We start from the raw sequence: 12,958 nt of genomic DNA on the forward strand, positions 1-12,958 counted from the left end.
TGGAGGGTAGACTCTAATACTGTGTCAGGGTCTTCTGCCCTTGCACAGGTTTCTGGACACATGGCAACTGTGTCACGTTCCTAGTGTATTCTCAAATGCACATGCGCAGATCATTGCAAAAATGGGGCCACTCTATTTTCCTTGTGATTTTGCAGCACCATGCTGGAGAAGGAAGTGAAATGCAGGGTGTGCAGTGTGGGCCCCTATGGATCCAGGTGCCCGATATTACAACACACTCTGCCTAGGCTACATAGTCTGTCCCAAGTCAGACATGCTTAGTAGTTGTGGGAACTCCCAGGTAATTATATTAATTACACTGGTGGGAGGGGTTAAAGTTCAGACTAAAGCTGGGTACACACTAGACAAGGCTGATTCCGACAGATCGGTCATGATATTATCTAGTGTGTGTGCACTATGTCGCTGACAGTGCACGTTCCCACGTGTACTCAGAGTCATCGGCCGTCGGGCGTGCATGCATGTCTGTCGGGCGATATCACCATAGAGGGCCGTGCTGCCGAATGTAGCATGGCCCCAAACCCTCTCCCCACCCCACTCCACCGTCGCTGCTAGCAGACTTGCGGACACCTGCCATCATCCAGTGTGTACCCTGCTTAACTGTCAGTAACTGCAATGTAATTGTTACCTAGAAAAGGTGTATGTATTTTGGTTGTTTCTTTCCTTGGCATCAATCTACAGAGAGAGGTAAGATGGACAACAACATGGGCAACATGCTTTGTGAAACTGCATGGCCACCTAACAGGATACATAGCAACTTAGACAGAAGTAATCACCCGACCACATATTAAATCTTATGCAACAGAAGTGTACATGTGTATATATGTAAAAGTTATATGAAAAAATTGTTAGATAGCAGTTGAGAATTGCAGACAGGTTGCAATATATTACCTTGGAAAGGGTACTCTTGTGGCATGCTGACATCATAAGGTTGCAATTTATTATCTTGGATATGGTACTCATATGCCATGCTGACATCATACACAGCATTTGTGATGTCACCGAGCTTTAAAAGTAACAGCTTAGTATTGAACTGTCACTAATCATCTGTAAGTGCTACTATGGCATCTCATTGTGTAAAGTAAGCTTATTTTACCTAACTGTTATATGAAATAAATAATAGCAGCTTTAAATGCAGGCAGGTTGAGATACAACACTTCAGTGGCTGATATTATAAACAGCCTTTGTGATGTAACTGTTAGGGTCTCCTGCCCTGTGCTGCCACGTCGTCATGGCAACCGGGAGACAAGTGCTAGTGGAGTAACCTGAGCGCAGCTGATACTCCGGTTCGGGTCTTTTGCTGTGCAGTGGTTATAGGCTCTGTGCACGGCAGGGGATCCGGTGCTGGTTTTTGTGCTCACAGTCTGTGAGGTCTGAGTGGGGCGTGGACAGCACCTGCTTTATAAGGCCTCTTTTCAGGGTAAGCAGATGCTGCTGAATCTCTGTTGGTTAGTCAGTTCATGAAAGTTAGCCAGTACTGTGTAGCTTTGTATTTGTTTGTTGCTTACTGCAAATAGGCCTGGGGATTTGGTATTACACTCTGCCAATCCAGACCTAGCAGTAAGACTGGAGTCAGTCGTTTAGCTTGCTGGGGTTCTGTTATTACTCTGTGAACTTAGCAAGTTTGCGGCTGTATTCTAACACTTGCCTGTCTAATCCTGTCTCACTGTGCTAGGTGTCAGGGGTCAGTTTAGTGGCAGTAAGCTTAAACCTGTGCACTGCAAGTGAGAATCAGGATTGTGGAGGCTCTCCTTGTGTCTATCATTCCATCTCTGACCAAGGAGTTTACTGCCACACCCGTTGGTAACCCTTTAGGGTTTTGCTGTTGCCCTTAGCAACAGCATTTCGGGTTCTCTACGTATTAAAACACAACATCTTGCTTTTTACATCTGAGCAGTTCTAATACAAGGGCGATACCCAGTTCCTTAGCCTCTGGGCTTCTCTGTTCACTGTGTGTGTATTTTGTTACCCTATCACCTTCTGTGTACGTTATGTCATATTCCCCAGTTTGTCTGTGAGTCCATTTGTTTTGCATAACAGTTCAAACACCAGTACATTCCTGCAGACACTGGAGTGCATAACAGTCCTGACACTAGTACTTTCCTGCAGGCACTGGTGTGCATAACATATTCAGCAGCCTAATACTCCTGTTGAAATTTTGTGGGAATATGGAGCATACCCCTCAAAATACGTTGCAACAGGTGGTCGATCAGGTGCAGGTCCTGACTCGGCAATTGAATGATTTGTCCATTAAAATGCACACCTCCCAGGCTGCTGGCGGAGCTCCCGCAGCAGCAGCACCTGCAGGGGTTAAGGAGCCGAAAGTAAATCTCCCGGATCGTTTTTCTGGAGATCGCTCGCAGTTCTTTTGTTTCAAGGAGAGCTGCAAGCTATACTTCCGGCTTAGGCCTCAGTCTTCTGGGTCGGAGATTCAGCGGGTGGGCATAGTGATTTCCTTGCTACAAGGAGACCCACAGGTCTGGGCATATGGGTTGCAGCCTGACTGTCCGTCGCTTAAAAGTGTTGATGCCTTTTTTACGGCACTGGGCATGTTGTATGATGACCCTGACAAGACGGCCTCAGCCGAGGCTCAGATTTCGATCCTTAAGCAAGGGCGAAGGCCAGTTGAGGTTTACTGTACGGAGTTTCGGAGGTTGGCCCATGATACCCAGTGGAATGACCCAGCCCTGAGACACCAGTACCGAAGAGGTCTTTCTAACCAGATAAAGGACCAACTGGTACAATATCCCTTGCCTGATAGCTTGGATCAGCTCATGCAGTTATCCATCCGGGTGGATAGACGGCTGAGAGAGCGTAGGCTTGAAAGGGAGACTGAGATTTCCTTCCTTCCCAAGGGAACCTCAGACTCTGAGGAATTTTCTGAGGAGCCTATGCAGATTGGGGCTACCCGCCTCTCCTCGCGTGAGAAGACGCGGAGGAGACAGCAGGGGTTGTGTTTGTACTGTGGGAATAAAGGTCATGTGGTAGTATCATGCCCAGAAAAGCCGGAAAACTTCAGGGCCTGAGGGTGATGGGAAATATCCTGTCAGGCCAGAAGTCAGAATTTCCCAAGAAGACTTTTATCATTCCGGTGACCTTGAAGATCCTCGGTCAAACTGTCAAGACTGAGGCCTTTGTGGACAGTGGGGCCGACGGGGTTTTTATGGACCGCCAATTCGCCCTAAAACACTCTGTTCCCTTAGTACCCTTGGCATCGGAAATTGAGATTTGTGGGTTAAACGGGGAACCATTATCCCAAGGTAAAATTACCTCTTGCACTAGCCAGATTTCTTTGTTTATTGGAGCCACACACTCTGAAAAATTGTCCTTTTATGTGACTGTCTGTACTTTTGCCCCATTGGTGTTGGGGTTACCCTGGTTAAGGGCCCACAATCCTCAATTTGACTGGGTCTCTGGGGAGATTCTTAGTTGGGGTACTGATTGTTTCAGGAGTTGCTTGAGCCTTCCAGTCAGGCTCTCGCAGCTAAGTTTGCCAGGATTGCCAGGGTGTTATGCAGATTTTGCGGACATGTTCTCCAAAAAAGTTGCAGAGGTACTACCTCCCCATCGCCCCTATGACTGTGCCATTGATTTGTTGCCAAATGCTAAGCTTCCCAAGAGCAGGTTGTACTCCCTGTCACGTCCTGAGACTCAGGCTATGGCAGAGTACATTCAGGAGAACTTGGCTAAGGGATTTATCAGACCTTCACAGTCTCCAGTTGGGTCGGGGTTCTTCTTCGTGGGTAAAAAGGACGGTTCGTTGCGACCCTGCATCGACTTCAGGGAATTGAACCGTATCACGATTAAAAACTCATACCCACTGCCTCTCATTTCGGTCTTGTTTGACCAGCTTCGTACTGCCACCATTTTTTCTAAGATTGACCTACGCGGTGCGTACAATCTAATCCGAATAAGAGAGGGGGATGAATGGAAGACTGCCTTTAATACCCACTCAGGGCATTATGAATATTTGGTGATGCCTTTTGGGCTCTGTAATGCCCCGGCAGTCTTCCAGGATTTCATGAATGATGTGCTCAGGGAATATTTGGATAGATTCTTAGTTGTATACTTAGATGACATCCTAATCTTCTCCCATTCCCTGGAGGAACATCGGAAGCATGTACGCTTAGTCCTCCAGAAACTCAGAGACCACCGGCTTGGGGCGAAGCTGGAGAAGTGCGAATTTGAAGTTCAGCAAATCGCATTTCTAGGATATATTATCTCCCCAGAAGGTTTCCAAATGGAGGGTTCCAAGGTACAGGCAGTCCTGGATTGGGTGCAGCCCACTAGTTTGAAGGCGCTTCAGCGTTTCCTGGGCTTTGCGAATTTTTATAGACGATTTATCGCTGGATTTTCGTCTATAGTGGCGCCCTTGGTGGCACTCACTAAGAAAGGGGCGGATGTTGCTCACTGGTCTTGTGAGGCTAAAGCGGCTTTTGCCCGTCTCAAAAGGGCATTTGTTTCGGCCAAGGTGCTGCGACACCCAGATCCAGAGCGTCCTTTTGTGGTGGAGGTGGATGCCTCTGAGATGGGTATTGGGGCAGTGCTTTCTCAGATGGGAGTGTCTGATAATCGCCTTCATCCCTGTGCTTACTTTTCCCGTAAATTTTCGCCTGCCGAGATTAATTATGATGTGGGTAACCGGGAATTGTTGGCTATTAAGGATGCACTCGAGGAGTGGAGACACTGGCTTGAGGGGGCTAAGTTTGTGGTCTCAATTCTCACTGACCATAAGAATCTGGCATATTTAGAGTCAGCGAAGCGTCTCAATGCCAGGCAGGCACGATGGGCTTTGTTTTTTGCTCGCTTTAATTTTTTGATAACATATCGCCCTGGGTCAAAAAACATCAAGGCTGATGCGCTCTCGCTGAGTTTTGCTCCAATCCAGGAGACCACCGAGGAGCCGTTGCCCATTGTTTCCCCATCATGTATTAAAGTGGGCATTACCCAGGACCTCTTATCATTAGTCCTTAGAGCACAGGAGCAGGCTCCTCCAGACCTTCCGGTAGGTCTTTTGTTTGTGCCTCCTAGGTTAAGACAGCGAGTGTTCCTGGAATTCCATGCCAAGAAGTCGGCAGGTCACCCGGGTATTGCCAGAACTCGGGAGTTGCTATCTAGGGCGGTGTGGTGGCCCTCGGTGGCTAAGGATGTGGATCAGTGGGTTCGGGCATGTGACATCTGTGCCCGAAATAAGACTCCTAGAGGGGTTCCTGTTGGCCCATTACATCCACTCTCTATCCCATCTAAGCCATGGACCCACATTTCAATGGATTTTGTGGTGGACTTGCCCAAATCCTCGGGGATGACAGCCATCTGGGTTGTCGTTGACAGGTTTTCGAAGATGGCGCACTTCGTTCCACTGGTTGGGCTGCCATCAGCCAGACGCCTGTCTGAATTATTTATGCTGCATGTTGTGCGTCTCCACGGGTTGCCACTTGATGTGGTCTCTGACCGCGGATCCCAGTTTGTGGCCAAATTCTGGAGGGCATTTTGTTCCGATCTCCAGATTTCTGTCAGCTTGTCGTCAGGCTACCATCCGCAGTCTAATGGGCAGACTGAAAGGGTGAACCAGTCCTTGGAGCAGTTCCTCAGGTGTTATGTCTCCAAGTGTCAGACTGACTGGGTTGCTCATCTGTCCATGGCGGAGTTTGCCTATAACAACGCGGCTCACTCTGCTACAGGGATCTCTCCCTTCCTTTGTGTGTATGGGCATCATCCTAAGGCCAATTCTTTTGACCCCCTGGACTCCACGCCTGGTGGTTCCTCTGTGGTTTCGGTCCTTAGAGGTATTTGGCGGAAAGTGAAGAAAGCCCTTGTATCTGTGTCATTAGTGACCAAAAGGGTTTTTGATAAGCGGAAAAGACCCTGCAGCTTCAAATTAGGAGACTTCGTCTGGTTGTCTACCAAGAATTTGAAGTTGAGACAGCCATCTCATAAGTTAGGGCCCCGGTTCATCGGCCCTTATAAGATCACCAGGGTTATCAATCCGGTGGCATTTCAGTTAGATCTGCCCCGTTCTTTGGGTATCAATAAAACATTTCATTGTTCCCTTTTAAAACGGGCGATTAGTAATCCTTCTTCCAGTGGAAGACCTTCCCCTCTTCTGATACGTGGCCAGAGGGAGTTTGTTGTTGAAAGGATTCTTGACTCCAAGGTGGTTCGGGGTCGGCTGTCATTTTTGGTGCACTGGAAGGGGTATGGCCCGAAGGAGCGGTCGTGGGTGCGCAGTTGTGATCTTCATGCCCCCAGACTGATACGCTCTTTCTTCTCGCAGTTCCCCGATAAACCCGGTGGTAGGGGTTCTTTGACCCCTCGTCAGAGGGGGGGTACTGTTAGGGTCTCCTGCCCTGTGCTGCCACGTCGTCATGGCAACCGGGAGACAAGTGCTAGTGGAGTAACCTGAGCGCAGCTGATACTCCGGTTCGGGTCTTTTGCTGTGCAGTGGTTATAGGCTCTGTGCACGGCAGGGGATCCGGTGCTGGTTTTTGTGCTCACAGTCTGTGAGGTCTGAGTGGGGCGTGGACAGCACCTGCTTTATAAGGCCTCTTTTCAGGGTAAGCAGATGCTGCTGAATCTCTGTTGGTTAGTCAGTTCATGAAAGTTAGCCAGTACTGTGTAGCTTTGTATTTGTTTGTTGCTTACTGCAAATAGGCCTGGGGATTTGGTATTACACTCTGCCAATCCAGACCTAGCAGTAAGACTGGAGTCAGTCGTTTAGCTTGCTGGGGTTCTGTTATTACTCTGTGAACTTAGCAAGTTTGCGGCTGTATTCTAACACTTGCCTGTCTAATCCTGTCTCACTGTGCTAGGTGTCAGGGGTCAGTTTAGTGGCAGTAAGCTTAAACCTGTGCACTGCAAGTGAGAATCAGGATTGTGGAGGCTCTCCTTGTGTCTATCATTCCATCTCTGACCAAGGAGTTTACTGCCACACCCGTTGGTAACCCTTTAGGGTTTTGCTGTTGCCCTTAGCAACAGCATTTCGGGTTCTCTACGTATTAAAACACAACATCTTGCTTTTTACATCTGAGCAGTTCTAATACAAGGGAGATACCCAGTTCCTTAGCCTCTGGGCTTCTCTGTTCACTGTGTGTGTATTTTGTTACCCTATCACCTTCTGTGTACGTTATGTCATATTCCCCAGTTTGTCTGTGAGTCCATTTGTTTTGCATAACAGTTCAAACACCAGTACATTCCTGCAGACACTGGAGTGCATAACAGTTCTGACACTAGTATTTTCCTGCAGGCACTGGTGTGCATAACAGTAACTCAACTTTGGAGTAAGGGTCACTTCTTGGTACAGAACTGTTAGTTTTCAGTTGTATATGTTGATACAAATTCTCATAGAACCTGATTAACAATTAGATAGATGTAACTAAAACCCCAGTCTTCAACATAAATATAAGAAACATATAGATCAGTGCGCTTACCCTAATCTAATATTCCCATACCACAACGTATGGTCCACAGGGAATCAAAAAGTCCAACGTGAGTTATATGTCTCACTTCCTATATCCCAATATATAGTCCACAGGGTATCACAAATTCAAGAACAGGCTTAATAGCCCTGTATTAACACCTTCCACTTCTTCGGGCGGCTGCTCAGTCCTTCAGGGTGCCACTAGGTATATGTAGCCAGAGAGATCTGCAAATGGAAGTGAAGAACAAGCGCCTATGATGTAGTGTGTCTTTCCAGGATGCACCAATAACACGCAAATAAAAGAATTGCATACCAGATTGTGGTTTGTATTAAAGCATATCAATCCCCTGCTTCATAGTCCTTATATATAATCTCAGAATCTTTTCATCTTCCTGTGTCAGAGTGTTTATGGAGAAACCGGAGTGATTTAGGGCTCAGTAAATATATCCGTACTCCTCACGGTTTTGCAGTGATAAAATACGTTTATTAACAAAATAAATAATAATAACATATAGCAATAACATATAGCAACATAAATCATGATGCCCATATCAAAAGCACACCATTATAAAAGAAGGCATTTTTCATATCGCATCATCCACATAATCGAACCAGCTAAAAACAAATACATACATAAATACACATATAAAAAAAAATATAATAAATAGATAATGAAATTGCACCAAGCATTTTTAAAATATGTTTATACAACAAATATATATATAACTTTGGTGATAACAACTGATATTGTCAATCAATATTATCAATCAAATTTGAAGGTCAATCCTAGCAGAAATCCATTAAAAAATTATTGCAAAGGTGTTTGACCCCGACCAAGTAGCAGTTGTAGTGCCCAAGAAGAGCCTACCTTCCTAGTGGAATGGGCCTTAACCGATTTAGGCAATGGCAATCCTGCCGTAGAATGCGCCTGCTGAATCGTGTTACAGATCCAGCGAGCAATTGTTTGCTTTGAAGCAGGAGCGCCAACCTTGTTAGCCGCATACAGAACAAACACAGCTTCAGTCTTCCTGATCCTAGCTGTTCTGGTCACGCAAATCTTCAAAGCCCTGACCACATCCAGGGAACTCGGAGTCCTCCAAGTCCCGTGTAGCCACAGGCACGACAATAGGTTGGTTCATATGAAAAGATGAGACCACCTTGGGCAGAAATTGAGGACGAGTCCTCAACTCTGCCCTATCCACGTGAAAAATAAGGTATGGGCTTTTATATGATAAAGCCGCTAATTCCGAAACATGCCTTGCAGAAGCTAAGGCCAACAACATGACCACTTTCCAAGTGAGGTATTTCAACTCCACTGTTTTGAGTGGTTCAAACCAAGGTGACTCGAGGAAACTTAATACCACGTTAAGATCCCAAGGCGCCACCGGAGGTACAAAGGGAGGCTGAATATGCAGCACTCCCTTCACAAAAGTCTGTACTTCAGGAAGAGAAGCCAATTCTTTTTGAAAGAAAATGGATAAGGCAGAAATTTGGACCTTTATGGACCCTAATTTTAGGCCCAAATTCACTCCCGTTTGAAGGAAGTGAAGCAGATAGCCCAAATGGAACTCCTCCATAGGAGCAGCTCTGGCCTCACACCAAGAAACATATTTCCGCCATATACAGTGATAATGTTTCGATGTCACATCCTTCCTAGCCTTGATCAGGGTAGGAATGACCTCCTCCGGAATCCCTTTTCCAGCTAGGATCCGGCGTTCAACCGCCATGCCATCAAACGCAGCCGCGGTAAGTCTTGGAACAGACAGGGCCCCTGCTGCAGCTGGTCCTGCCTTAGAGGAAGAGGCCACGGATGTTCTGTGAGCAACTCTTGCAGATCCGGATACCAAGTCTTCCTTGGCCAATCTGGAACAATGAGAATTGTTCTGACCCTTCTTAGTCTTATTAATCTCAACACCGTGGGTATGAGAGGCAGAGGAGGAAACACATAGACCGATCTGAACACCCATGGTGTCACCAGAGCGTCTACCGCTACCGCCTGAGGGTCTCTTGACCTGGCGCAATACCTCTTTAGCTTTTTGTTGAGACGGGACGCCATCATGTCTATTTGAGGCAGTCCCCACCGATCCACGATCTGTGTGAAGACTTCTTGATGAAGTCCCCACTCTCCCGGATGCAGGTCGTGCCTGCTGAGGAAGTCCGCCTCCCAGTTGTCCACACCCGGGATGAACACTGCTGATAGTGCGCTTACATGGCCTTCCGCCCAGCGCAGAATCCTGGTCGCCTCTGCCATGGCCACTCTGCTCCTTGTGCCGCCTTGGCGGTTTACATGAGCCACTGCCGTGATATTGTCCGACTGAATCAGAACCGGTTTGTTCTGAAGCCACTCCTCCGCCTGGCGTAGGGCATTGTAAATGGCCCTTAACTCCAGGACATTGATGTGGAGTCAAGTCTCTAGGCTTGACCAGAGACCTTATTTTACCTAACTGTTATATGAAATAAATAATAGCAGCTTTAAAATGCAGGCAGGTTGAGATACAACACTTCAGTGGACTGATCATGTGACTGGCTGATATTATAAACAGCCTTTGTGATGTAACTCAACTTTGGAGTAAGGGTCACTACTTGGTACAGAACTGTTAGTTTTCAGTTGTATATGTTGATACAAATTCTCATAGAACCTGATTAACAATCAGATAGATGTAACTAAAACCCCAGTCTTCAACATAAATATAAGAAACATATAGATCAGTGCGCTTATCCTAATCTAATATTCCCGTACCACAACGTATGGTCCACAGGGAATCAAAAAGTCCAACGTGAGTTATATGTCTCACTTCCTATATCCCAATATATAGTCCACAGGGTATCACACATTCAAGAACAGGCTTAATAGCCCCGTATTAACACCTTCCACTTCTTCGGGCGGCTGCTCAGTCCTTCAGGGTGCCACTAGGTATATGTAGCCAGAGAGATCTGCAAATGGAAGTGAAGAACAAGCGCCTATGATGTAGTGTGTCTTTCCAGGATGCACCAATAACACGGAAATAAAAGAATACCAGATTGTGGTTTGTATTAAAGCATATCAATCCCCTGCTTCATAGTCCTTATATATAATCTCAGAATCTTTTCATCTTCCTGTGTCAGAGTGTTTATGGAGAAACCGGAGTGATTTAGGGCTCAGTAAATATATCCGTACTCCTCACGGTTTTGCAGTGATAAAATACGTTTATTAACAAAATAAATAATAATAACATATAGCAATAACATATAGCAACATAAATCATGATGCCCATATCAAAAGCACACCATTATAAAATAAGGCATTTTTCATATCGCATCATCCACATAATCGAACCAGCTAAAAACAAATACATACATAAATACACATATAAAAAAAATATAATAAATAGATAATGAAATTGCACCAAGCATTTTTAAAATATGTTTATACAACAAATATATATAACTTTGGTGATAACAACTGATATTGTCAATCAATATTATCGATTAAATTTGAAGGTCAATCCTAGCAGAACCCATTAAAAAATTATTTTTAAAAATGTAAGTAATTTTTGATAATATAAAGGGGTACATTATATAATAGATAAACATATAAGAATATAAGAGTATAAGAGCATCCCTCTTAAGGGGGAGGAAGTCATGCATTAATTTAGAAGTAAATAGAAGAAAAAAAGTACAGTACTGTATTTCTGTAATATATGCTATAACATTATGTACGATACTTTAGATTGAGTTACTTAACTATTGTAGAATTTAAACGCTTAACTTCATCCAATTTTTTGCTCTTTTTAAAGTACTTTTTTCTTATCATGTTACTCTAACCCTTATTGGTATATACAAGGTAATTGGGGAGGTCTGAATGCACGTGAGGGGACATGATGTGCATTTAAGGGGCATGTGGAATGGTCTGATGGCATGTGAGGAGGTCTAAAGGACATGCCGTGAAGCCTTAAACAAAACCATAAATTGTGATGGAAACCAGAAACAATGAAATAGTGCCCCAAATTTTAAACATAATATTAACATTATGCCTGTAGACTTTGTCTCAGAATCAGCTTACATCCTGTGGAATCTCATCATTTGAGGCTGACACCGCTGCATTGGAATAGAAAAGAGTGACAGTCTCCATTTGACATGGTACTTGCCACACCCACAGAGCACTGGCCACATCCACATGTCACTGGCCACACCCACATAGTCACACCTCATCCACTTCTCACAATAGGCCCTTCATAATTTTCAGCCCCCAGGCTCATGCGGCCCTTACTTGGTTCTGCCTGTAAGTGGTCAGTGTGTCCAATTGTTATCAGTGGAACTGATTAAGCTTTGGGAATCTCCTACTGTACATGTCCCTGTATGGGCTATTTTGAAGAAGGAGAGGCCAGGCCAACATTAATGAAGGCTGCAGGTCTAAACATTATCAGAATAGTGATGTAAAAGGCTTGTAAGATTGATTGTAGTTTCAAATGCAAATCTACATTTAATGGGCGAGATTTAATTCTTTTCACACGTTTCCACACCCGTTCTGTTTCTGCCCTCAGGGGCATGGTATCATTATTTCATCTCGCTACCCCCTGGAGTAGGGAGGTACCCAACCCTTTAGACAGCTAAACCTGATAACTATGGGCGCAATATGCGCAATAACGGAGATCATTTTAGAAAGGAAATTGGGCGTGATATATAATTTGAATCCCACCCAATGAGTTTAATTAATGTAGTTAATGCATGGTGGGCCATTTTGAGCTGAGCCAAACTCCAAAGCTAATCATTTCACATGACCATGATAAATATTTATAAGGAGACCATGCTGCACGGCCATAGATCGATGTTTGATTGATCTGCATCCGATGATCGACTGTTGTGCATCGAATGGTTACGGCTTTATACACGAGGTGGATCCGGGACTCTTCTGGTGAGTGTCTCAATACAAATCCTGGCAGCTGTGATATTTGCGTACAGGATCACAGCTGCGATGCCATTTGCGTACATCTCTGAATTAGGCCCCCGATCATAATTTGTATGCATTTACGTGACACTCAGGCCCTTTTGATCCTTCCATCATTTGTCATTACCTATTGTATACTGTTGTCAAGAGTGTGCTGCACACACTGGTCATTCATGGCCTTGTATGAATTATACCCTTCATAACAGATTCTAAAAAATCATATTTAACATGTCCCCAAATCTGTCTGTCTCCAGCATCTGAAAAAGCCTCCTGTTCATTTACGTAAACAACAATGATTAATGCTCCCATACAATCAAGCCTTTCCTAATACAATCATTTTTTTCAGATTCACAATTTCTTCAGCAAGTAAATCCGGTATTATGTGCTTTCTAGTAGGATACAGATGGTAGACTTTATAAATCAAAACAATACATTCTATAAAACATTGTTGCGTTGAGACTGAGATTTAATTATATCAAGACAAAGCTGTACTTGTGGCACAGTCCTGCAAAAGAGAATTTGATACTAAGATTTTGTTCTGGTACAGTCTGGCAATATTGATCTGGTTGTATCCTCTGAGACTAGGCAGTGATTTACGA

General features: G+C 44.8%; 1 protein-coding gene across 1 annotated transcript in view; it reads left to right on the forward strand.

Moving 5' to 3' along the window:
* Positions 1-12,958, forward strand: part of ADGRA1 (adhesion G protein-coupled receptor A1) — a 1,405,372-nt gene that overhangs the window by 834,028 nt on the left and 558,386 nt on the right. The window lies entirely within an intron of this gene.

The sequence above is a fragment of the Pseudophryne corroboree genome, chromosome 3 (genome assembly GCF_028390025.1).
Source record: "Pseudophryne corroboree isolate aPseCor3 chromosome 3, aPseCor3.hap2, whole genome shotgun sequence".
NCBI classification, from domain to species: Eukaryota; Metazoa; Chordata; class Amphibia; order Anura; family Myobatrachidae; genus Pseudophryne; species Pseudophryne corroboree.